The 24654-nt window shown below is 47.5% G+C and overlaps 1 protein-coding gene across 2 annotated transcripts in view; it reads left to right on the top strand.

The window, feature by feature from the left end:
- Positions 1–24654, top strand: part of LOC144115754 (uncharacterized) — a 328928-nt gene that overhangs the window by 194848 nt on the left and 109426 nt on the right. For both annotated transcript variants that reach the window (XM_077650248.1, XM_077650249.1), the window contains 2 exons: positions 1648–1756; positions 23211–23353. The gene's annotated coding sequence lies outside the window, so the exon portion shown is untranslated. The remainder of the gene's footprint in view (positions 1–1647; positions 1757–23210; positions 23354–24654) is intronic.

Below are 24654 nucleotides of genomic sequence, written 5' to 3'. Positions count from 1 at the left end.
GTGAAGGACATTTAAAGATTGAGAAATGAGGATATCAATGGTAATTTCAAGGTCAAGTCTTGTAAGTCCTGAAGAATTGCAGATGTTGATGAGCTTTACTAAATTGGCGATTTGAATATTTGTACAGGTTAGTGTGAAAGAAGGTAAAACTGATTAATTCGTAATGCACGCAGTTTGAATAATTCAAAGTCCGAACAAATGAAAGCGAACAAAAGATATGGTTAACTGCCATCGTGAAGCAGCCAGGTAGTGAGATTTTCCCTTTTTATTGTTCTAAAAATTTCCACGATTGCCTTTCTTTTTTTTTCTTCCCCGGAAGGTAACGGCCAACACTTTCTGTTCTAAAGCTGGACCTGAGCAGAAGGCCTCCTCTTCAACTAGAAAACTGAAGAAGAGACAGGCGACTTTCAACGTATCCGATTTTTGTAGTGGAGGGCTGTGTCGGAGGCGTGAAGGAAGGGCTATTGCCCGTGAGCATGGTCGGGAAGGCTGAAATATACGGCAGCATGTGGCCATTCTGCGACTGCTGGTTTTTGACCAAAATGGCTATGTAACCTCTGCGACTCGCATTTTCACACCTTTGAGCCGCGGGAGCTGCTCATCCGTTTATGTTGAGAAGCAAAAGTCTCCACGGCAGTTGCATTTTGCCCAATTTTCCATCCTTCTGACCCCGGGTTGCTGTGAGGCACTGAACGAATGAGTGTGCTTTTTAAAAGGGAATATCCTGTTTCGATAACAGACCAATGCTGACTTCACACATGGTTTCAGTCTTCCTTTTAGGCGTTTTGGCAAGGTATTTACCGCAGATGGATGACATTTCTAAATTACTGCACACTTGTACTCTCCGTATGTTTAACTTGGGGTGACTGCTGCTACCAATTGCACGGAATATGATGCAGAGGGCATTGGAAAATTGAGACAAAGACACACAGCAAATATCAGCGAAAGCTTCAATTCTCTGGTTTAGCACACGGGGTTTTGTGCACGGCTGTGGTTTCGGAGTGCCGGAGACACTGCGATGTGCCTTATTCGTTGTATCTTGGCACTGGTCGTGTCGTCCACTGCTCAACAGCAAAGCCTAACGTAGCAAGCTACTGAAGCCTTCAAAATCAGTAGCTACAAGCAACAGTCAGGTACACATCTCGGAGGTCACGCAGCCAGTTGCCGCTGCCATGCTGCCGCTAACATGAGCTAGAGCCTCCCCCGCTCTCCGGTCCGGTCATCCTGCCGTTTTTGCCCTCTCCACACATCCTCCTTAGAGGCAGTGGAGCCTCCCGTTTGCACAGGCTGCCTAGGCGTGGTGGCACATAGATATAGCCCGCAACAGAGCCCGCCGCATGGTTTACATAGACTCTGATAGTGTGTGGGCGGACCATGTCGCACTTTTCGAATGATATAGAAGTTCAGATTAATGAAATCTGAATTCACGTGCTTTCACTGTACATATATGATGAAAGGTGCTGGTGAAGTGCCTAACATGTTTCAGCATCTTAGCGGAGACACTAGTGATGGATATGTGTGAATGTTGCTTGGATAAAAAGTCACTTTGCAAACGGGATGGGCTGGCTGGTCATTTAGTTGGCCTGTTGCCACGTGCAGTGCTTCTAGTAGTAATAATGTGTGGCTCCCACACTGGTTTCTCTGCAGGAGATAGCGGCAAGGTCATGTACGTCTCCATGCGCTGATCCAATGGCCAGGGCCCAGGCCACTTTCCTGGCCCACAACGCGGCCGTGGCGGCACATACAGCAGGACCAGGTGATGCTCATTTGCAGTAGCCATGGTGGTTGGGTGCACTGCAGGTTTAGTGTATGCGCTGGCGCTGTCTGTTTGCTTTGCATGTGGTCTCCGCATGTGGTTGATACTATAGACTCAGTGACACAAATCGCATAGTCAGTTTCACTTGCAGCAAGTGTTTCCCTCACCAAAAACGGTTCCTTTGGGGCTTGCGTTTCATGATGGGGTGCCACGGAATGTGTTGAATGCAGAAAACAATACTGTGTAGAAAAACAGATTGGAGGTTGTGCAGTTCTAGCTCAATTGATATGATCTGCACACCGATTTCATACACACATGTGCATCACATTCCACAGCCTGTGAGCCACAAAGCAGTCCACATGCAAGGCATTTATAGACATAGACCAGGTAAATGGTCACATCACTGCATGAGGGAAACTTATGGGCTGTCGTAGGAAACAATAAGCGCATCACTTGTTCATATTGTCACGACTCGGTAAAACCCCGAGGATAAAAACGGTTTACTGGTCAACCAGACAGAGTCCCTGCGCGTTTACAGCTTCTTCCTCTTTTAGCATTGCGCTCGTAGATCCAGTCGTCATCTTTTGCGTCTTCTTGCATGCGGCACTTGCCCCCCTCCTCAGGAAGCATAGTCTCGGTGATAAGAAAAGGAAGTAGGAGGTCAAGATCGGTCCGAGTAGTATGGCTTCATACGTACAAGATGGACGGCGTCGACTTGTTGCTGGCGTCGTTTGGATGTCGATAACCCGTCTGGCACCACCTCATACGTTACGTCGGTTAAACGTCTCAGCACAACATAGGGCCCGAAGTATCGCCGTAATCGTTTTTCGGAGAGCCCACGGCGGCGAATAGGCGTCCAGACCCACCCCTTGTCGCCAGGTTCATATATGACACGTCTGTGGCGAAGATTGTAGCGTCGTGCATCATACTCCGCTGAGGTCTGGTGCGCACACGCGCTAGTTGGCGAGCTTCCTCTGCGCGCTGTGCGAGCTCTTGTGTGCGGCAATATGATGCCTTCCTTTTCGATGAAATGTGGTTCTAGCAATTTGTGTGGGATACTTAAAACCCCCTATATTTTTAGTGTTTCTTCCAAAATTCATGCATTTTACATTTTTTGCAAAATTGTGTGTTAGTGGTAACATTTTATTTTTTGATTGTATTGTGTTTGTGGACATCAGCAGAAGTAATGGAGTGATAGAAATTTGATGAATTTAATTGTCTGAGTTCTCTTGAAAGGCAGAACCTGGTAACGAATGAAGTTCTGTCTATGTCTTGATATGCTTGCGCCCCCGTCTGCTCAAGCCAGCTAGTGCTTCAAATGCCATGGCTCTGGTGGTAACATGCCCACACGCTTGTATGGGATGATGGTTTGGTTTAGTTTATGGGGGTTTAACGTCCCAATGCGACTCAGGCTATGAGAGACGCCGTCGTGAAGGGCTCCGGAAATTTCTACCACCTGGGGTTCTTTAACGTGCACTGACATCGCACAGCACACGGGCCTCTAGAATTTCGCCTTCATCGAAATCCGACCGCCGCGGCCGGCATCGAACCCGCGTCTTTTGGGCCAGCAGCCGAGCGCCATAACCACTCAGCCACCGCGGCGGCTTGTATGGGAAGATTCACGACATTGGCGCCTGTCAAAACAGTGTTGCCATATTCATACATTATAACACCAAATGTTTCCTTAAAGGAGCCATGACAGCCTATTTTCGCGCATACCCTGTTTATCGCATTTAATTCTCAAACTGTTAGACTAAAATTCCCCCAAGTTTCAGTTGATTCTGTGCGGTAAACGTTTTTAAAACGAATTTTCTCAGTTTCTTCTGCGAACTGCTTGCTGGTCTGGCAACCTCTGATCACTGACGTCAGAGGGGCATACCCGCCCCGCGTTGTTTGCTGCGCGCTGTTGAGGTGCTTGCATGCACACCGTAGACGGCGGTCACTCGAAAAGTTATCCTTTTTTAGCTTATCGAAATAAAATGTATTTTCCGTGTTTTCTTTTCAGAAGCCTTCAGCGTAGTACGCGAGCTGAGTGATCCTTAAGAAAGCGGACTTGCTCGTGGCGCCCGACATGTGATTGTTGAGGAAACAGAAATCGATGCACCCCTGCTTTATTATTTACGCTGTGAAACATGTTAGTTTTATGTTATGAGTATGGTCCCTTTTGCGCAATCAAGTGCTCCCGTATGTGAAAAGCGGCACGTGCTGTGCATGCCTTTGCCGATGTGCACCGTGAAAGCCGCGGCGCTTTGTAGCTGGCTACCAATTTCTTGTCTGCTATTCATCGGTTCGATAATTAAACAAGTTATCACAAGGTGGCACTAGAATAACCTTGAGGCACGAAAGGAGCAGAGAAAAGTGCCGAATGAGACGACTTCCCCGTGGTGTGTGTGCATTTGTAAGTTGAACATACATCCCCTTCGGCTCGTAGAACCGTTTTGCAGGAACTAAGCCGCTTGCAAAACCCTACGCGACTCGAATGCTAATTGAGTGCTTGAAAAAAATAGTACATCATTTAGCGTTTACTGTGCGTGCACATTGTGACCTAGGAATGCGACGATCACGACAACTGCAGCCCCACGCAGGGGTTGTTTACATAGCTATGCGCCAACAGTACTGCTCGTTTGCTTGGGATAAAACGTCAGGTGGGCTCTCCTTATCTTAAATATTACGTAGTATTGCTCACAAATTGTAGTTTTATTCATTTACACACTATGATATCACTGCAAGAACTGCCGCTGATGCTATATCGCCTGCACGAGAAACGCTTCGCGTATCTGGCGCTTCCCGCTAATTGTATCTGCTTCCTCTTATGTCATCAGTATTTGATATTGAAGCACTCTAGCTAAAGATACGTTCGGGAATTACTTGAATTAATGAAAACAACGAGATTTGTTGTCCACAGTTGACGCTGATGGCTGCTCCCGGCTGCCTTCAGCACATGCTGTGCAGACCGGGTCACATATCTGCGCTTTCCCCTTATTGTACTCGTGCCCTGCGATGTAGGTAGAGTTCGCTTTGAGGGCACTCTGGCCAAAACTACTCTCTACAGCTATTTTCAGGCTCTAAAACTTGCGAATTCGCTGTCCGCAATCACCGAAATCGCACACACGAATCGCACTCGCTAGGCCTCGTCACGACAGGGGCCAGTGGTCCGCCATCCGAGCTGAAATTCAAGCATCTGGCAAGAGTTCCCCGCTGATTAGTCAGACAGTGTGAAGATATGAAGTGCGGCCGCTCGTTTCGCTTTTTTCGATAACGGTAAGGTACACAAGCGCAGTTTTTCGGGCCGTCTATTCACCGGGAGTGCAGCTTTCGCTCGGCTGCGCAAGCCCAGGCGACGGCGACGAGGGGCACCGTTGTGCGGCGTTTTCTGCCCGTGTCGCTCAATTGCCTCGCCGATAGGTTCTATGCGCAGGCACCGAATGAAAGCACCTCTTCGCTGGTGCACGCACATCGCGTATGTAGCCGTGGCTAGCATCAGGTTGAATAAGTTTTAAAATTCTTAAGTTTTTAGAATGTCATACCAACTAGTCCGCTATTCCGGTTCCCACTAAGTTCACTTTTTACACTACTGCGATACGGGGTCGTTGATCGTTCTGGCGTTGTCGTTGGTCTAGCTTGACAGACCAGTGCGTCAGTGATGGCATTTTTCATACCGACCAGCCAACTGACCGCCGACTGCCGTCCCATAGGCCTAGTGTAACCAGACCCTATACCTATACCGGAGAATAACTGCGTTACTATTATTAACGCTTTTGCGGCGCCAGTCACTCATATATGGGGGAGGACTGCTACTTCGATCGTCCGCTGAATTACGGGGGCAAGACACCTGGCTGCGCACATTGCAGCGACGAGAGCAGACGACGTTGCTCCGTGTATGGCCTGGTGACGTCGCGATAGCATTCAATATGGAGGTCGCTGCCGGTGGGAGGAGTTTCCCGTTCTCAGTTTCGATTGCATTTTTCGGAATATAGAGTGCGTCCAGGGCAGCCAAATTTCAGAAACTGAATCATAAGCTCTTGTATTAGTTACTGAAGCACAAAACTGCAATATGAAGAACGACCATGTCATGGCCCCTTCAAATTGTCTGTTTCAGGAAGCACTTCGCATTATATTTGTAACCAAGCTACAAATGTCGCATGAGCTTTTTTGTCACTGTTCTCTAAGGTGTTGTACAGCTCGGTAATTCGGACTCGATTAATTTGAACTGACGGTTAATTCGAACTGATGCTGGGGTCCCAGCACAGCCTTGTGCATTTCAGTGGGGCAAAACCTCCGTAATTCGAAGATGTCGGTATTCACAACAGTTACCGTAAAAACCCACGTATAATACGAACCCGAATATAATACGAGGTGAAATTTTAGAGACACGAAATAGAAAAAAAAATTTATCCGCGTATAATACGAGTGAGGTAAACCAGGTAAGCACGAAGAAAGGCATTTATTGCAATCGGACACCGCACTTCAATCGCTCTCATCCTCAACAGCGCTTTCTTCGGAGATTTCCTTGTCCGACAAATCTTCCCACAGGCACTCATCTTCTGTGCCATCGAGGGCGTTTGATATGCCACACTTTTTGAAAGACCGACGCACAAGGTCCGCAGGAATGCTCGCCCACGCGTCCGCAATCCACTTGCACAGCATGGCTGGCGATGCCCACTTCAGCCGCCCAGTCGGCGTCACTGCAGGCTCACCTGAGCGCATCCACTCAGCGTAGCACCGCTTGACCGCGTCCTTGAAAGGCTTGTTTACGCAAACGTCAAGTGGCTGCAGCTGGGAAGTCATTCCGCCTGGGATGACGACAAGTTCAGTGCCGCAATCGCGTAACTCTCTTGACCGAGTCGGCCAAATGGCAGCGAAACGCGTCCAGCGCGAGGATCGACAGGAAGGACAATAGTGCACCGGGCCGCCTACACCACACGGACTTCACCCAGTCAAGGACAAGACCCTCGTTCATCCAACCTTTCTTGTGGCATCTCACGATAACATTCTTTGGCAGCTCCTCACCTTTGGGCATTGTTTTGCGTTTGAACGCGACATAGGGTGGGAGCTGTGCACGATAGCATGACCGTAACCCGCATCTTCTCGTTGCCGGTAGACCGGACGCAAACTTGTTTGGAACCCTTCTCGTGCACTGTGAGGGGTGATGGCATGTCCAGATAAACTCGCGTTTGGTCAGCGTTGCCTGTTTGCCCTAGCTGAAAGTTCTTGGACTTCCGTAAAGAAATAATGTGGCGCTGAAAAGCCACCAGCAGCTCTTCAAACGATTCGGGCAGTTTTTGGGAAATCGACGTTTGCCGCCGTAACGAAAAGCCAGCACGGCACATGTAGCGGTATATCCAGTGCTTGCTCGCTTTGGACGCGGTGCTTGGAATACCTTTTTCTCTAGCAAGCTCCCTAGCTTTTACCTGCATGAGCTCCACGCTCACAGGTAGATGTGCGGCTCGCTGTTCTCTTATGAACTCCGTCAGGGCCAGTTCAATTTCTGGGTATGACCCATTCTTCGAGCCGCGAAAGCTTCTTCGCGTTCCGCTGCATGCGAAAAGTGCTTCCTTTTGTCGTCGCCATCCGCGGATGCTTCCCTCGGTGACGCCGAACTGCCTCCAGGCCGCACTGTTGCCGATGTTCTCGGCAACTAAAATAGCCTTTCTCTTGAAAGCAGCCGAATACTGTTTTCGTGGCCCTGACATCGTGCTCCTCCACGGCAGAAAAAAAGAACCTTCCCTTCGCGAAGCGTGGTTTATGCGTCGGCGCGTACGCTGTCAGGAAGGCCACGCTAGCCCAAGCCACGCCGTCACGGGTAACGAAGCCAAGCCGTAGCAACAAATCAATAACAAAGCCAAGCCGTAGCCACGTGGCAATAACAAAACCAAAACTTCGAGCAAAACTGAAATTTTTGTTCGGATCCGCAAATAATACGAGGCGGAAATTTGAGGTGCTAATTATTGGAAAAAAACCTCGTACTCTACGCGGGTTTTTACGGTAATTCGAATTAGTAGCCCCTGGCTGGTCGGTTTCGGATGCGGTCGATACTTGCTGCATCACCAAAGGATTGTGCTCTTTGTACTCCTTAAGCATATTTATGTGAAAAACTTTGCTCTTTTGCCCCAGCTCCACAAGGTAATCCACGTCATTTTTGCGTTTAGGGACATCGTATGGACCTTTCCACTGCATGAACAGCTTGTTGGAGTCTGTGGGCAGAAAAATCAGAACCTTGTGCCCGGACTTAACCTTTTGGGGTGACTCTCCCCGTCATAGTATGTTTTCTGCTTCTGGCTTGCTTTCTGCAGTTTCTCATGAGCAAGTTTCCATGTGTCTTCCAGGCAGTTTCTGAGGTCGATGAGATAGGTGTACGTTGAGCAACTTTCTCCATCGATAATCTGATTTGTCCTGAGCTCCTTGAGTACTGTCAGTGGCCCTCACACATGGCATTTATAGATCAATTGGAACGGGGAAAACCCAAGACTAACCTGTGGAACTTCACGGTAAGTGAAGAGCAACAGTGCCAAATACCTATCCCATGACCGAGGCTTTTCTTGGCACATTCTCTTAAGCATTGTCTTTAAAGTTCCATTAAATTTCTCCACGAGGCCATTCGCCATCACGTGATAAGGTGACTTCTTGAGCAGCTTGATGGAGAGAAGTCAGCTGACTTCCTTCATGAGGTTGGAGGTAAACATGGCCCCCTGCTCAGTCACAATTTCCTTTTGGATACCAATGCGGGAAAACATTTCGGCTAGCGCTTCCGCAACGTGCACATGGCAGGAAGCGCGACGGCGTCAGGATAACGTGTAAAAAAATCCATCAGCGTGAGCATATATCAGTTGCCTTTATCGGACTTGGGTGAGAAAGGCCCGATGAGGTCGATGGCAACATGCTCGAAATGAGTAGTGATCAGTGGCATGTTGCCGAGTGGTGCAATGCCAACCTTGCCCTTTGGTGTTGTTCTTTGGCATTTATCACACGACTTAACGAATCGGGCGACATCTCCGTGTAGGTGGGGCCAATAAAAATTCTCTGGTACACGATCGGTCGTTCGTCGTATTTTTTGGTGCCCGGCCATAATGCTTTCATGGGCTCTGTGTAGAATTGGCGACCTGAACGCAAGGGGTACAACAACCTGTTCGAAATTCCTGCCAGTCGACATGGAGTAATGCCGGTAAAGAATATTTCCTTCTTCACGGAAGAAGTATTTATGACCCTTACTGGATATAAACTCCTTACTGATTTTAGGAAAGAGCCATTTGAGTGTTGCATCCTTCCGCTGCTCTTCAGCTAACTGGTATTTTCAGCTAACAGCACTGGATTCGTGACACGTGCAACGGGGATAACGTGTCCTCTTGTGTCTTGGCCACGGCGTTAACACAACGCTCCGATTTTACCGGCATTAGGTGTTCCTGGGGAACTGGTGCCGCGTCATGCTAACACGTGCGTTCATCCAGCCTGGGTTCGGGTCGTGTGGTTCCCTGACACCTGGGATGTTTCCGAGCACGAGGTCGTACAAGGGGCATTTCATGGAAAGTGCTGTCACCTCGCCAGAGTAGTATTGCGTATGCACTTGCACTTGCACTCTTGCCTCAGCTAATTGGGTGACGGTACCGTCAAGGAGATATTGTGTCCCTGTGCGTCCTGTCACGCAGTTCTTTGGAACCAAACTCCGGCGGATAACGACAGCATTACTGCCCTTGTCTTGAAGAACGCGAACGAGTTTTGTAGTCGCTAATCATTCCGCACCTCACATCCTACCCTTTGTAGGCTGAAGCACGTTCCCCATGTTTTGGTCATGACCACTAGGAACGGAGCTTTTTTGTTTTACATGTTTTGGCTGTTTAGTGCTGGCAGGCGGGGCAGGTGGGAGAGCACGAGTAAGACGGGAAGCAGCACTCTGCTCTTTCTTCGGGTGCCGACTTCTGCAATTCTCCGTCCGGTGCCCGATCTTGCCGCAAGAATTGCATCTGGGTACCTCTTTAGTGGAGCTGTGACAGTCGGAAGCCCGATGCCCCGGACGATTGCTTAGCATGCACACCTTAATTGTGCCTTCTTCAGCGGGTCGACAGAGACCTTACTGGGTTCTTTCGCTACATCAGGGACTTTGCTGGAATTAGAAAAGTTGTGTGCTTCCTGGAAGCAATCAGCTTTGTCGGCCAGCCCATCAAGTGTCTTGCACTCTCACTCCTTCAAGAAGATAACGAGCTTCGGATGGCAACATCGGAGGAACTGCTCAGCAATCATATGGTTGCGCAGGTCTTCGAATATCTTGGTAACATTTGCCGTTTCAATCCGGTGGTCGAAGTAAGAGAAAGCCTGGCTGCTAACTGTTTCCCTGTCTCACCATCCTGAGCTCGAGCCCTCCGAAATTTGCCATTGTAACCCTGAGCAGTGAATCTAAATCGCTGCTGGAACGCCTTCTTTATTTTTTGATAATCTGCCGACTCAGTGGCAGTCATTCGACCGATCACAGTTAACGCCTCGCCTGTGAGGCACATGCTTACGGCCAAAGCCCATTTATCTTGAGTCCAGTCCTGTCCCATTGCTGCAGGCTCAAAACGCTGAACGTATGCATGCAAATCATCGTGCCGCTGACCGAACAACTGTAACAGTTTTTGTGGGTTGAGAGAAATGTCATGGTTTGATGCTGGAAGGGTTTCGACATGATCAGTCTCATTACTGCAAGTTTATTCTTGGAATCTGAGTTTCAATTCCAGAATCTCTTTCTCTCTCGCAGTGGCTGCCTGACTTTCCTCTCTTTCTGCAGCCTGCTCTGCCCTCTGCGCTGCACGTTCATTGTCTACCCACTCCCTCAGCTCAGCACCCTAGAAACCCAGTTGCGCGCCCAACGTGGCTAAATGCTCTAGGTCCATCGTCGCTCAAGCTTAGCGCTTTGCGTGAATATGGGGCTGTTACTTGGCCCTCTCACTGACGAATCCTGGCAGGCTCACCATATTGTGATGTAGTTAAGGGTCCAGGTCCGTTCAGGAGCTCTGGGCAATAAAGAGGTCGCATTCAGCATCGAAGCACTGTTTTTCTTCGACAACGAGGACAAAATTCGGCATATCTAGCCCACTAGCACGCTAACACACATACACTACGGGGCACTTAAAGCAGCCTAGAGGGGTTCGACAAGAGGAACACCAATGTCCTACTGTGGGTTCCGGTGCGTGCTGCTCCGTTGTGCTGCCACCATGTGCTGCAGGTAGATGACTGTCGACGTTGGTTGTCGGCGACGAGTGGTCACTGGGGAAGGTATCCACAGGCAATCGGCTCGCGGTAACGTCCTGGATACCAGGAGGCCGGTATCAGCAGGTAGCCAGGTGGCAGAAAGAGCCTGGCCAACGGCAGACCTGCATCAGCAGGCAGGAGTGCGTCTGTGGGCCGCCTGGCTGCCGGTAAGCTGGCATCAGCAGGCAGGTGCTTGTTGGTAGGCTGCCTGGCCATGGAAAAGCAGGCATGAGTCTGCAGCAGGGTACTGTGGTGCTGTGCGGGCAGCCAGACCCTGAACCTCGGTACCCGACCGGTGCAGGCTAGCTGGCCTTGGGGAAAACGCTGAGCTCCAAAAAGAACATCATGCCACTCAGCGACACACTGCCACGACTATCTCGAAGCCTAGCTCTGACATTCGATCCTGCATGTACACCGGCTCGCAGCGCACGCGGCCACACTTTTTCGTTGTCAGCCTGGAACCACACAGTGGCATAATCCACATCATCACAGTGATGTCACGTGATGTGTGATGTCTCGCTTGTTCAGTCATTGCAAGTCATGTCACGCCTCAGGTGTGCTTGCCATGACAGACGTGACATGAGATGGCGACACCTCCAGACGACCCGACGAGCTCCTCATTCTCTCATGGAAAAGAGAAAAACAAGCTGCATCCACGGGGTGAGGTGTGCACTTGGCTGGCGGTGCTTGCACACCGGAGAATGCCCCACATCACTTTATTGCAGTGATTGCATACTTGATTATACTGCTCAGACACAGTTAGGTTATCGTTGCCACGAGTATGGTCAGTTGTGACTGAACATTCTAATAGAGCAGAAATTCGAGCCTGTTGGTAGGTCATCATGATGTGTTGGTAGCGCGAAGACACAAGGACACAGCAGAGAAGTGTATGGGACGAGTGCAAACTTTCGAAACATTTATTGAAGTACGCAGTACCTCACAGTAGCCGTCACGCATGCGCAAAGCCTCATTCGTAAGAATGGCGAAAATAAACTTAAAGGGCAAGAGTTGTGGGAAGGGTGGAGACAATGAATAGATAACAGATTGTTAAGAAATCAGAAAACGCTGCTCTTTCTGGGTCGCAAGTACTGAGGGCGTGCTGAGACATCTGCCACTCTGAGCGATTTTTACCACTTGAAACAGCTCACGTTCGAGCCTTCCTTCGTGCCGACCGATTATCGAAGTGTTTGTCAGCAGAGGGTGGCATTTGCGGTCCTTACAATGAGGGGATAGATTTGAGCCGTAACCGTTACCTAGGGAATCATCATGCTCCCTTAATCGGTCGTTTAGACAGCGGCCCGTCTGACCGATGTAGACTTGACCACAGCTCAGAGGGATACTATAAACAACACCTTCTTCCTTTTTTTTTTCTCTTTAATTTAACCTCTCCCGCAATGCTTACCGTCAGTATTTATCTCCCACATTCTCATCGCCACGCAGAGTAGCATGCCAGCGAGGCTAAATTCTATGCCTTCCAATAAAGAGCTCTCTCTCTCTCTCTCTCTCACCTTCGTTGCACAGAACAAAACTTTCTGCATGATTTTTACATCACCCATATTTCTTCTGGCCCTTGCCTGTCACCATGCGACAAAGCATCGATATTCTGCACGGCGCGTTAATAACGACATCGACTTCGAATTTTGCTCCAATTCTCTTGAGATTATGGGACACATGAGGCATGTACGGCGTGACAATGACGCTTCTTTTCTTTTCCTCTTCTGTGCGCCTTTGCGAAAGTCTTTTTTTCTTTTTTGTCAACGTTTCTGCCATGGCGACAATCACGTCAAGAGGGTATCCAGAATTTTCTAGACGCTTGACTTGGGTGCTGAAGCTTTCGTTTGTCTTGTGATGACACGATTTCAAGAGTGCTGCATGAAGGCGTGACATGGCTATCCCTCTTTTTACTAGCTTTGAATGGGCTGAGACAAAAGGAAGCAAAGACATCTTGGTACGCAGCGCATACGTCCAGCATACGTGCCCAGGGTCATTGAAATAAAAACGAATATCTAAAAACTGCAGTGACTCAAGCTGAGGTAGTTCAAGGGTAAAATTAAGGCTCGCAGAACAACAATTAAAAACATCTAAAATCGAGGTTGCCAGGACGTGTAAACAGTATCCCGGGCCCCTCAGGGGGGTGTCTGCAGCTTGCAGGCATTGGTGAGTGGTGACACCACGGGTTCCCGAGCATCCGCAAGCAAGGACATTCTCGCAGGGGATGATGGTGAACAGTGCATCACCACGGAGCCGAGCACCCGCGCTTCGCCGTGCGTGGCATTGCCGTGTTCGGGGAAAAGGGGATCTTGGTGGTTGAGCCGATGCCGAGCGTTTGGACCTTTAAGGCCCCTCGGCGGACGCAACGCACCACTTTGGCCCCAGCTTCCTGTAGACGGCACCTCCGGCCTGACCCGACCGGGGGAAATCGGCAGTCTCCTTTTCCTATCCTCCCCTCTATCTTTCACTTTCCTACCCCTTTCTCACAAGTCTCCTGTCTCCTACTCACTTCTAGTTTCTTCCTTTTTTCCTGGCGGCGAGGGATAACCTTGTGTGGCCAACCACCCTGAGTTGCGTCATATTGGGTTATAGTTGGGGTGTACAGCTGGCGTGGGCAGGACTTGCTTGCAAGTTCCTGTCCCGTCCCCAAGTTGGGCTCCATGGTGGGTGGCTGGCATCGTATCCAAAAAACACATTTATTCTATGGCTAACGTTCTCTCAGCAACTGATCGCCCTAACAAGAGAGGGAGTACCGATGTAACTCAGAAGTTCATTAAAAAAAAGAAACAAAGTTTCCCTAAGTTTGAGGTGATTCATATTGAGGAAACTGATAAATCTCCTAGAATAATCCCCCTATTCATTGTAGAAAAATGTTTGACGGGTGTCTTGGGCTTTGGCTATAAGTTTACAAAAATGGCTAGTGGAGACCTCTTACTGGAACTCCAAGAAAGCGTCCAACAGTCAAAACTTTCCAACATTGTGTCTATAGGTGACATCCCTGTATCGATATCTGCCCACCGATCCCTCAGTACGGTCCGTGGTGTAATTTCAGAGAATGATTTTCTCCACCTCACTGAAGAAGAAATCAAAGAAGGGCTTGCTGAACAAAACGTCGTTGATGTCCACGGGATAAGAATAAGAAAAGAGGGCAAAGAAATCTCAGCAAAGCACATAGTCTTGACATTTGCACATAGTACTCTCCCTGACTCAAATGAAGTGGGTTATCTAAAAATAAATGTGAGACCCTGCATTCCTAACCCTCGACGATGCTTTAACTGCCAAAGGTTCGGCCGCGGTTCAGTGAGTTGCCACGATGGAAAAAGTTATGCAAAATGTGCTTCAAAAGATCGCTCTTCTGATGACTGCGACGGCGCCCGACTCTGTGCAAACTGTGAGGGAGACCATGCTGCATACTCCAGGGCGTGTCCGTACTGGAAGAAAGAAAAAGCAATAATCACACTCAAAACTACTGAAACATTTCGTTCAGAGAAGCAAGAAGGTGATGCACACAAACATGCTCATACTCCTTCACAGCAAAAACAAACTTCGGCGATGTGGTGCGTGGGCGCGGCGCACCACAACAGGCTTCGGCACCTGCCCAGGCCACTCGCAGTGAACCTGTAGCGAGGCCATCCGCGCCCCCAGGTGGAGTAGGTAACACTACCCCGCCAAGCCAAGAAGAGGCCTCGCAGACCCCCGTGTCCGTGGCCCCCAAGACCTCCTCCCACAGGTCGAGGTCCAACTCTAATGTCCACGTGCCCTCTGCACGGTCGTCGAGCGCCTCTGCAGAGGCAATGGACACGACTCACGGTAGCCCCGTGCCATCCACGTCGGGTGGTCGGCGGAGCTGTCTGGATCGGTCAAAAACAGACAGGCCCCGAATCAAGGGGCCATAAATAACTTGATCTAGTTTTAACTACATAGGAAAATAAAATTAAGATGGCTTTCATGATGCAATGGAACTATAGAGGACTTATGAATAACTACAGTGACATAAAAGATATCCTAGGAGCACACGCTCCTGTTGCGTTATGTCTACAAGAGCCAAATTTAGGGCCACAAAACAATAATTTTCTTAAGAATTATACGGTTTTCCGCCGCGACCGAGAACAGGCGAGCAGGCTGTCAGGAGGTGGGGCAATTATAGTGAAAAATGGTGTCCTGGCTAGTGAGCTTAAACTATAAACAAGACTTGAGGCTGTAGCAGCCACTCTGCTTGCACATAAAACCATTACGGTGTGCTCTGTATATATCGAGCCACAGCTGAAAATAACACTGCTTGGCTTGGAGGGTCTTTGAAAGCAGCTACCAGAGCCATACCTGGTAGTTGGCGACTTTAATGCACATTCTCGTTTTTGGGGAAGCGAGAAAACTGACGCTAGAGGGCAGCTCATCGAGGATTTTTTTCTATCCACTAATATCTGTTTGCTGAACTTGTGTAAACCCACATACTGTTCCCCATCCTCGGGGAGAATGAGCGTATTAGATTTGTCTTTTAGTTTACCGCCTGTTTTTAGCGATTTGAAGTGGAGTGTTTTAGACAATCCATATGGAAGTGATCATCTTCCTGTTATAATAGTTCTGTCATCCTCGCCAACAGTTATTTCTACAAAACCGCGGCGTTAGAAACTACATTTAGCTGATTTGGCATTGTTTTGAAAAAAAAGTCCAGTTTACAGGATTTAATTTTAGAAAACCACAGCATAGATGAGATAAATGAAATGTTCACAACATGCATTCTTTCTGCTGCACATGTATCAATTTCAAAATCCACAGGAGTGGTGTGCCAGAACCACAAAATTTGGTACACACGGGATTGTAAGGAGGCAAAAAAACTGCAGAATAATGCTTGGGGAGTGTTTCGCAGATACCCAACTCATGAGAACCTAATTTTTTTCATGAACGCAAGAGCACATGCGAGGGGTATCTGGTGCAAGGCAGAGAAAACATCATGGCAAATTTGTGTCTCTTCTATAAACAGCTCAACCACATCAAAAAAAAATGTGGGAGCAAGTTCGAAAATTAGATGGCCGCTACTCACCTTTCACAATTCCTCTTTTCACTACACCTGGTACACAAACGAGTTTAGGGGACCAGGCAGACATATCGGGGGAGCACTTCGCTGTAGTTTCCGGTTCATCACACTACAGTCGAACGTCGTTTTAACGAAGTAGCATAGGGACCGTAAATGAGTTTGTTATACTCGATATTCGTTTTAACAGTGTGCGCAAATATCGGCTCTGACAAATCCGCAATTTGGCTCTCGCAAATACTCTAAATACTAAAATGCATTATTCCGGGCTTCGAACCCACTATAAACTAGGTAATGCTTACCTGTCTCCTTATGGTTTGTGGCATTTAAAACAAAATAGAGCGTAGTATGGGAAAGTCAAATTACAAAAGAACAAGGTTCGACAAAACAGGTCTACATTCGTTTATTTGAAGAAGGATGTGATATTCGTCTGGTGGCTTTTCACAGCACTGAACAGAGTAAAGTTTTCCAGTGTCCATGCACACGAGGGCCTTTTCTACCTCAGCAGTTTGGTCGTCGGCAGTTTTTCCAAATAGCCTTTCAGCCTCCTGGCCATGTCTGCGGCGTCCGCACTGCTTATTGGTGGTTCATCACGTTCGCTGTCACCTTGCGCTATCGCTGCTGCTGTTATCCTCGGGGACCTCGACGCGATCCACAATTTCTTGATCCATCATCTCAGGCGCCACGGCCAAGTTCTCATCGGCTGAAACGAAATCATCAATTGCGATGCCTGGGAGTGCCAGTCGATCTCAAGTATTGTCCAGCTCTACCAGGCTTTCATCAGGCTGAACTTCGTCTTCGACGTCAGGCAAAACAAAACCGCATTCTGCAATACAGTTCCTTATTGTTGACTGCCTCACCTCATTCCAAGATCCATACAACATTTCAAGCGTCGTCTTGATGTTGATGGTTGTTTCTCTGCGTCGATCGATTTCGAAAACCAGTTGCATCACCAAATGCTTCCGGTAATTGCACTTGAGCGAACGGATAATGCCCTTGTCCAACGGTTGCAAAGCAGAAGTTGCGTTTGGTGGCAGAAACACCAAACAAACTGCCTTCAGCACGATCGAGACTTTGTGCGCCGAATAGTTGTCCAAGAGCAACAGGGCCTTCCTGTGCTGCCTCTCCATGTCCTGGTCGAAATCTTTGAGCCAGTCTTCGAAAAGCTTGGACGTCATCCAGGCCTTTTTGTTAGACAAGTACGCAACCTGCAAATTACGGACTCCTATCAGGCACCTGGGACGTGCAGACTTGCCGATTACGGTGAGTCGTCTTTTGTGTGAGCCATCCATGTTCACGGCAACGACAACCGTCACCCGGTCTTTGTTCTTTTTTTCTCCATGGCAGGTTTCATTCTTTACTGCCAGTTACTGCTCTGGCAACAACTTGAAAAACACGCCGGTTTCGTCAACGTTGTGCACATTGCGCTCGTCGTATTCCTGGAGCAGAGGCCGAAAGTTCTCTAGCCACTTTTCACATGTCTCCACGTCGACAGCAGCCCCTTCGCCAGACAATGTGTGGCACGCGATCTCGTGTCTGTCTTGAAAACGTGGCAGCCAACCGCTGCTCGCACGGAAATCTTCATGCCCTAGTGCACAGGCCAGGCTGATGGCCTTCGTTTGAAGAAGTGCTCCCGATACTGGCAAGTTTCGTGCCCTCACCTCGTTAAACCATGAAAGCGAACCCGCTTCCACGTCCGGGTGATGGTAAAGCCTAACTCGCTTACGGTCAGCTTTTATAGCGTCCTCGGTGTTGCCCTCAATCTTCTTTCTTGCGGCTAAAATGGTGGATAAGGTACTTGGGGGAACGCTGAACTCCGCTGGAACATCCTTTTTCTTGCGGCCACTGTCCACAGCTCTCAATATCTGCAGTTTTGTCTCGAGCGAGACCGCCTTCCGCTTCGTTGCCATGTCGACCTGGCGCTGCACTGAGATGATGTCGAGGGTGCCGCAAAGCAGGCTCTCTACGCAATGCCGGCTCGCCACCGCCGCCTCGCTGTTGCCAGTGTTGCCGCGCTTGTCTTCACCGCTGGACAAGTGGTGCCGCCCTTCGGATCTTTGTCGTCATATGAGCTTTCAGAGTTTTTGCACTCTGTTCGTAGGTGGCGCGACCAGTCAAACGCGCAATTGATGTGCCTGGCCGCGGAACTTTCTGCAACCTTTTCAAACGATAAAAAAAAAGTGTGCTTGTGAATTGGCTTCCAATATTTATTTTGCTCTTTTTATGCTACCTTTAGCGTTTTGAGCCTTGCGTAAACCTAATATTTCTTCATTACAGCCGATATCGCGGTGGATCTCGCATTTTCGGTTTCGTTATAAAAAAATAAATTTCGTAAAACTGAAGCATAACCAACCAAAGTTCGAATTTAGTTTGCTATAACCGATAATTCGCTATGTCAGTGTTCATTATAACGAGGTTCAACTGTATATGCAGTCATTTCTAAAATACAGAAGTAATAGCCGAAAAACAAAGGCTCCCAACAAGTGGAGGTGCTAATGAAAAATATGATGGTCTTATTGCACTCCAGGAAATCAACACTGTACTGTCTGCTGGTAAGAAAACTGCTCCAGGACCCGACCAAATACACCATGAAATGCTTGCCCATCTTTCCAAGCCTGCTGTAGAGGCACTTTTAAGATTTTTTTACAAAGTATGGGTTTCGGGGAAAATACCTCAAGCCTGGAAAAAAGCTCTTATTGTACCGTTCCTTAAACCTGAAAAACCCCCAACCTCTCCTAGCAGTTACAAACCCATCGCCCTGACTAGTTGCCTCGCAAAATCCTTTGAAAGTGTCCTTAATATAAGATTAACGTTTGTCTTTCGATCCTCTGAACTTCTTGATGCCCATGAGTGTGGTTTTAAAAAGATTTTAAACAGATCACCTAGTCTGTCTTGAAAATACTGTTCGAGAAGCTTTCGTTCATAAGCAACACTGTTTCGCTGTATTTTTCGATTTAGAAAGGGCATACGATACGGCCTGGCGGTTCGGAATTCTTCAAGACCTTGCCGAGCTTGGCATCCGAGGAAGAATGTTGAACTGCCTAAAAGACTTCTTATCTAACCGTTATTCATTTCATGTCCGCCTGGGTACAATCCTTTCGAGGAGTTTCATTCAGGAAAACGGAGTACCTCAGGGGTGTATTTTAGGCACAACTCTCTTTGTTGGAAAAATGAACTCTCTTACGAAAATAATCCCAAGCTCCGTTATGTACTCAGTCTATGTGGACGACCTTCAAATAGCTTCTACTTCCTCCAATGTATCAACGTGTGAAATACAAATACAAATAACAATATATAAACTGGCAACATGGGCGGAGAGAAATGGTTTCCGGTTTTGCCCACAGAAATCGGTGGCAATTCTGTTCTCACTCAGACGAGGCATACATACAGATCCCACACTACGCCTGAACGAATTAGAGTTACCAGTGAAAAATGAGCATAAAATTCTTGGTATAACATTTGACAGAAAGGTCACTTTCTTACCTCACATAAATGCATTGAAAAAGAAGGCTTCTCGATCCGTAAACTTACTCAAAGTGCTGTCGAGAAAACACTGTTGAGCCGATAGGACATGCCTCTTACAAATTTATCGCTCTGTAGTCCGCTCCACACTGGATTACGGATGTATAGTGTATGGGTCAGCGAGGCCATCGTACCTTAAACGGCCAGATCCAGTACATAATTTAGGCTTGCGTCTTTCCACTGGTGCATACAGGACGTCGCCCATAGACAGTCTGTATGTAGAAACGAACGAACCATCACTTACAGACAGAGTAACGATGCTCACGTGTTCCTACATTCTAAAAATCCATTCGCTACCCAAACACATCTGTCACCAAATAGTCACAAAGTGCCCATCCAGAATACTGTTTAACAACAAACCGCTCTTGCGTTTTGAAGAGATGTGCCAAAATCTCGGCGTACTGGACACATTGCCTGGCATTGCTGGAAGACTAGATTCACTGCCGCTATGGTACAATTTCCCGGAAATCTATGATCTCACTCTTGCACATTTCAGCAAAAAACAAGCTCCACCACAGCATATAATACAAGAATTTTTTGCACTCCAGGAAAAATACAGTACTTGCACAGCTTTTTATACAGATGGCTCAAAAACCGATCTTTACGTTGGAAGTGCAGTCGCACAAGGTAATTGCAATCATACAGTGAGGCTACCACAGTGTGCATCAATCTTCACTGCCGAATGTTACGCCGTGTCTGTAGCCATTGAAAAAATAGTAAAAGAGAACCTCGCAGACAGCATTATTTACACAGACTCCCTATGTTTGCTTACAGCTCTCCACTCTAGAAATGCAGTCATTGCTATGCTTGGTGATATCATACACAACCTAGTAATAGCCACAGCTAAAGGACAAAGCCTAAAACTCTGCTGGGTACCGAGTCATATCGGATTTAGAGGCAACGAGAGAGAAGACTTTTGTGCTGCTCAAGCACGTGACAAGCAAATCAAGAAAGTAAATATTCCATTAAAAGATTGCATGAATTTAATACATCGTAGCATATGACAGTCAGAACGGTGGTAAATTATTGCATAGGAAAAAAATCAAGGATCCAGTGTCCTGTGTTATGAACCTCAACAAGTGAGCGAAACAGTAAAAGGCACTTGCGGACTCGTCGTTCAAGCGCTATCCTATTTCGTGTGGAAGATATTCCACCTGACCTTCTTGAAAAAAAAAAGTAATGAAACAAAACCCCGGAAAAATCAAGATTGGCAGTTGCCTTTTTTCAAATAGAAGAAATTTGCAGCCAAACGTTGTAGGTTATGGTTTTACCATTCCAAAGGCTGCCCAGGATATCGTACGCGGATGGTGTACGTCGAAGGGGGAGTTATTTTTTGGGCATTGTTCCTCTTCAAAACGAAATAAAAAGAACAAATTGCGGTATGAGACAGTGATATATTGGTTTCACATAACACAACGCAAAGATTAAGCTGCTTAGGTGCTTGTGAGCGAACAAAATTAATTCTTCCAGTGACAGAAAGGAGCGCCAGGAAAATTTTCGAGGTAGCGGCCGCCATCCCTTGCCTCCCGTTGGTGCCGTCACTGAAACACAGCCACTGATTTCTCTTTGAAAGGTTAAAAGTAATTTTCCATTGGTTTCTTGCATCTTCATTGGCAGCCAAGCGGTGATGCATTAAAAAACTGTCTGCGACTGTCCTGTCGGCCCCTCTTAGCCACGCAGCATGCGTACTGACGATGCGCTGTTGCTGCTCCAGGAGTCTACGCCAGCGCCGTGGCGCGGCAACCTCTTCTAAAGCCTCATGGGGAGAGTGCTGGTTTTGCCCCTACACAACCTTCGAGAACACTGTACCACCACCCTTACTCCACTTTCACACCACTCTTTCACCCTCCCGAATTGCCGTCCACCACCCACCCACTCATCTCCGTCGGCCCCAGCCTTCAGAAAAATTCTGTTGCATGTGTGAAGCCCCATCTTTGAGCAAAGCATTCATTAGCCCTTTCAGAATTGCATTATGTTCTGCTATCGAAGAAAATCTGAAAATTTGTTTGTATGCAGGCAAACCTTGATATCACGAACATGGATGTTACGATTTATTGGCTATATCAAACTCTTCGTGAATATTCTCAATAGACACATGTAATTTTCACTTGATATATCAAACACGGTTGGCCCTAAAACGGATATATCTAACCCCCCAGCAATAAGCGGCACCCACTCGGACGGCAGGTGGCACACTTCGCCACTCTACACAAGTGACTGGAGGTGGTGCGGCTGGAGTTCGTGTCAAGGTTCACGCTTTGATCTCATGCTAGTGTTGAAATCTCGCACTCGCCAGCTGCGCCAGAGAAGATAGAGCGGTACGGAAGGTTGGTAGCTAGGAGGTCAGCACGTGTTGAACCTCTCGCGTTTGCCGACACTACCCCGGAAGCAGTGGAGTAGGCAGCTGCCCTTTGCAGTAACTGTCCTGCACTCATCTCGGCCGTCACAGGAGTGTTGAAAATGACGATAGCTTTTGCTTTGACGCACCATTTTTCATGCAACACAGTTGTGAAGCGGGGAAGCCACTATTGCTGGCTCTTGACCAGCAGCTGGTAGAGCTGTTTGGGGATACCGCTATAGCTGGGTTTTGACCAACTGGCATTGTTATGTGGGGAAGACAACCTAACTGGCGCTCAGTTCTTTTTTGTTTGTGGAATCGCCATGAATGCCTTCAGAAACTCCAGTAAAACTTGCGAAAATGTCTCCCAGTTTCTTTAACAACATCACCTGTTTTGTGATGCCTTGACTAACTGAACTGCTCTGCTGTTGTGCGTGTTTTTGACGAAATTTTATGTTATAAACTTTGGCTATATCAAACTATTGCAGTTTTTTTTGTGTTTGCTATAATGAGATAACAGAAGCGCCTCAAAAATTTTTAAAATTCATGTACACCACGCACGTCCATGCTCATGCGATTCCAGGCCTATCCTAAAAAAAAAAACATTTATGCCCAGTTAATTATTTTTTTGATCAGCAGCTAGGGCAACAAAAAATCAACTACAATGTTTTTAACAAAGTAAAACATTCCACTGCACAAGAGAAGAAAAAAGTTACAGCACCAGACAGCACATGCTAGGCGCACCATAGAACTTTGTGATGTCAGTCTTTATTTCTTGTTTTTGAAAAGTGATTCTTTTTTTTCTAGGCACGAAATGGCCCTACCATTCTGTCGAGCAGGGATTCCAAATGTTTCTGACATCGTGAAAACAGCTCTAGATGCTTCGAATAAAGTTCCAAAAGTGGTGTGCACAATCGTAGATGCTGAGTCACAGAGAGGGTGGGTAAAACCGTCAAGGTAATCATTGGGGATAAATTCAGCTGCTTTGCAGAATTGTCACTTCAGATGTATGATTTTCCCGTAATTTTTTTTTGTACTGCCTGATTCCTGGCACTGTTTTCTTTCGATTTTTATTGCATTCATACCATTTTGATATGACTCAGTGGGCATGCTTAAAAGTTGGTCAGAGAACGCACATCAATGCATGAAACAAAATGCACTTGAAAGCTGAGTGCCATCCTTGTGTGTTTGTCTGTTTGTCTTTGCCTGATCCCAACCTTTTTGTACTGCCAGGATGGCAAAGTCACCAATCAATCAGCCCAGGGGAAAGGTTTATCTTCGATACAGTGGAACTGACACAGCATGCCTGCAGTATTCAGAGGCCCCTAGTGAGCAATCTTTGCATGCAGGTGGGTGCCCTGGTGTGGGCCCGGCTGGGCTCTGCACGCCGCTGGCCAGCTGTGGTGGTCACGGAGTTTCCATTTGTGGCCAGAGACCAGCTGCACCTGGCCGCCTGTGGGTCTGCTGGCTGGCTTAGTACAGAATCTCCCAGGTGGGTATCTCGGGGCCACTGGCTTCGTGGGACTGCTCTCTGCCTGAATATATGCTTGGTAAGCAGTGTGATAGTTGCTGGCAGAGTTCCTGAGTGCCAATTTAATGTGTGTTGCAAAAGACTGCAGGTAGGGCACGCTACGAAATCGGCCTTAATTTTGCATTCGCAGCTGTGCATCTTGTTATTTGCTTTTGCGTAATACTGCATGCAGTCAGGTGCAGTTATGTGCTGCGAGAATCCAAAGCACCATGGTGTGCCTCAGCTTTGAGAGGCTGTGTATTTGGCACCGTGTGTTTTTTTGTTAATGTTAAAAGGCATTAATGGATACACAGTATTTGTCTTCTTTGATAGCAAGTTTAAACTGGGGTTGGTTGTCATTGGTTATGGACAGTGCGATTTGTATCGTTTATGCAGAGTTTTAACATTGGGATGTGTGGCTATTGTGTGATCTGACTGGGGATGTGCTGCATAAAGCAGATTCCTAAAAGCAGTGCATTGAGTAGGAAGCCTCATTGTGTGGAAGAGAAGAAAAAGGAGCCCCAGCATGGTATCGTGGGGGCATGAAGTGTAGCGACAAGCGAAAAGTAGCTGGAAGAAACGTGGAGATGAGTTCAAGAATGGTGAGTTTCCTTGAAGACACACTGTGGTAAGGTGAGGCATTAAAGCTCAAGTAATGTGAAGGACATTTAAAGATTGAGAAATCAGGATATCAATGGTAATTTCAAGGTCAAGGCTTGTAAGTCCCGAAGAATTGCAGATGTTGATGAGCTTTACTAAAGTGGCGGTTTGAATATTTGTACAGGTTAGTGTGAAAGAAGGTAAAACTGATTAATTCGTAATGCACGCAGTTTGAATAATTCAAAGTCCGAACAAATGAAAGCGAACAAAAGATATGGTTAACTGCCATCGTGAAGCAGCCAGGTAGTGAGATTTTCCCTTTTTATTCTTCTAAAAATTTCCACGATTGCCTTTCTTTTTTTTTCTTCCCCGGAAGGTAACGGCCAACACTTTCTGTTCTAAAGCTGGACCTGAGCAGAAGGCCTCCTCTTCAACTAGAAAACTGAAGAAGAGACAGGCGGCTTTCAACGCATCCGATTTTTGTAGTGGAGGGCTGTGTCGGAGTCGCGAAGGAAGGGCTATTGCCTGTGAGCATGGTCGGGAAGGCTTAAAAATACGGCAGCATGTGGCCATTCTGCGACTGCTGCTTTTTGACCAAAATGGCTATGTAACCTCTGCGACTCGCATTTTCACACCTTTGAGCCGCGGGAGCTGCTCAACCGTTTATGTTGAGAAGCAAAAGT

Source organism: Amblyomma americanum, chromosome 1 (genome assembly GCF_052857255.1).
Source record: "Amblyomma americanum isolate KBUSLIRL-KWMA chromosome 1, ASM5285725v1, whole genome shotgun sequence".
Classification (NCBI taxonomy): Eukaryota; Metazoa; Arthropoda; class Arachnida; order Ixodida; family Ixodidae; genus Amblyomma; species Amblyomma americanum.
Note: the sequence above shows the minus strand (reverse complement) of the source record. Positions and strands in the feature narration are given on the sequence as shown.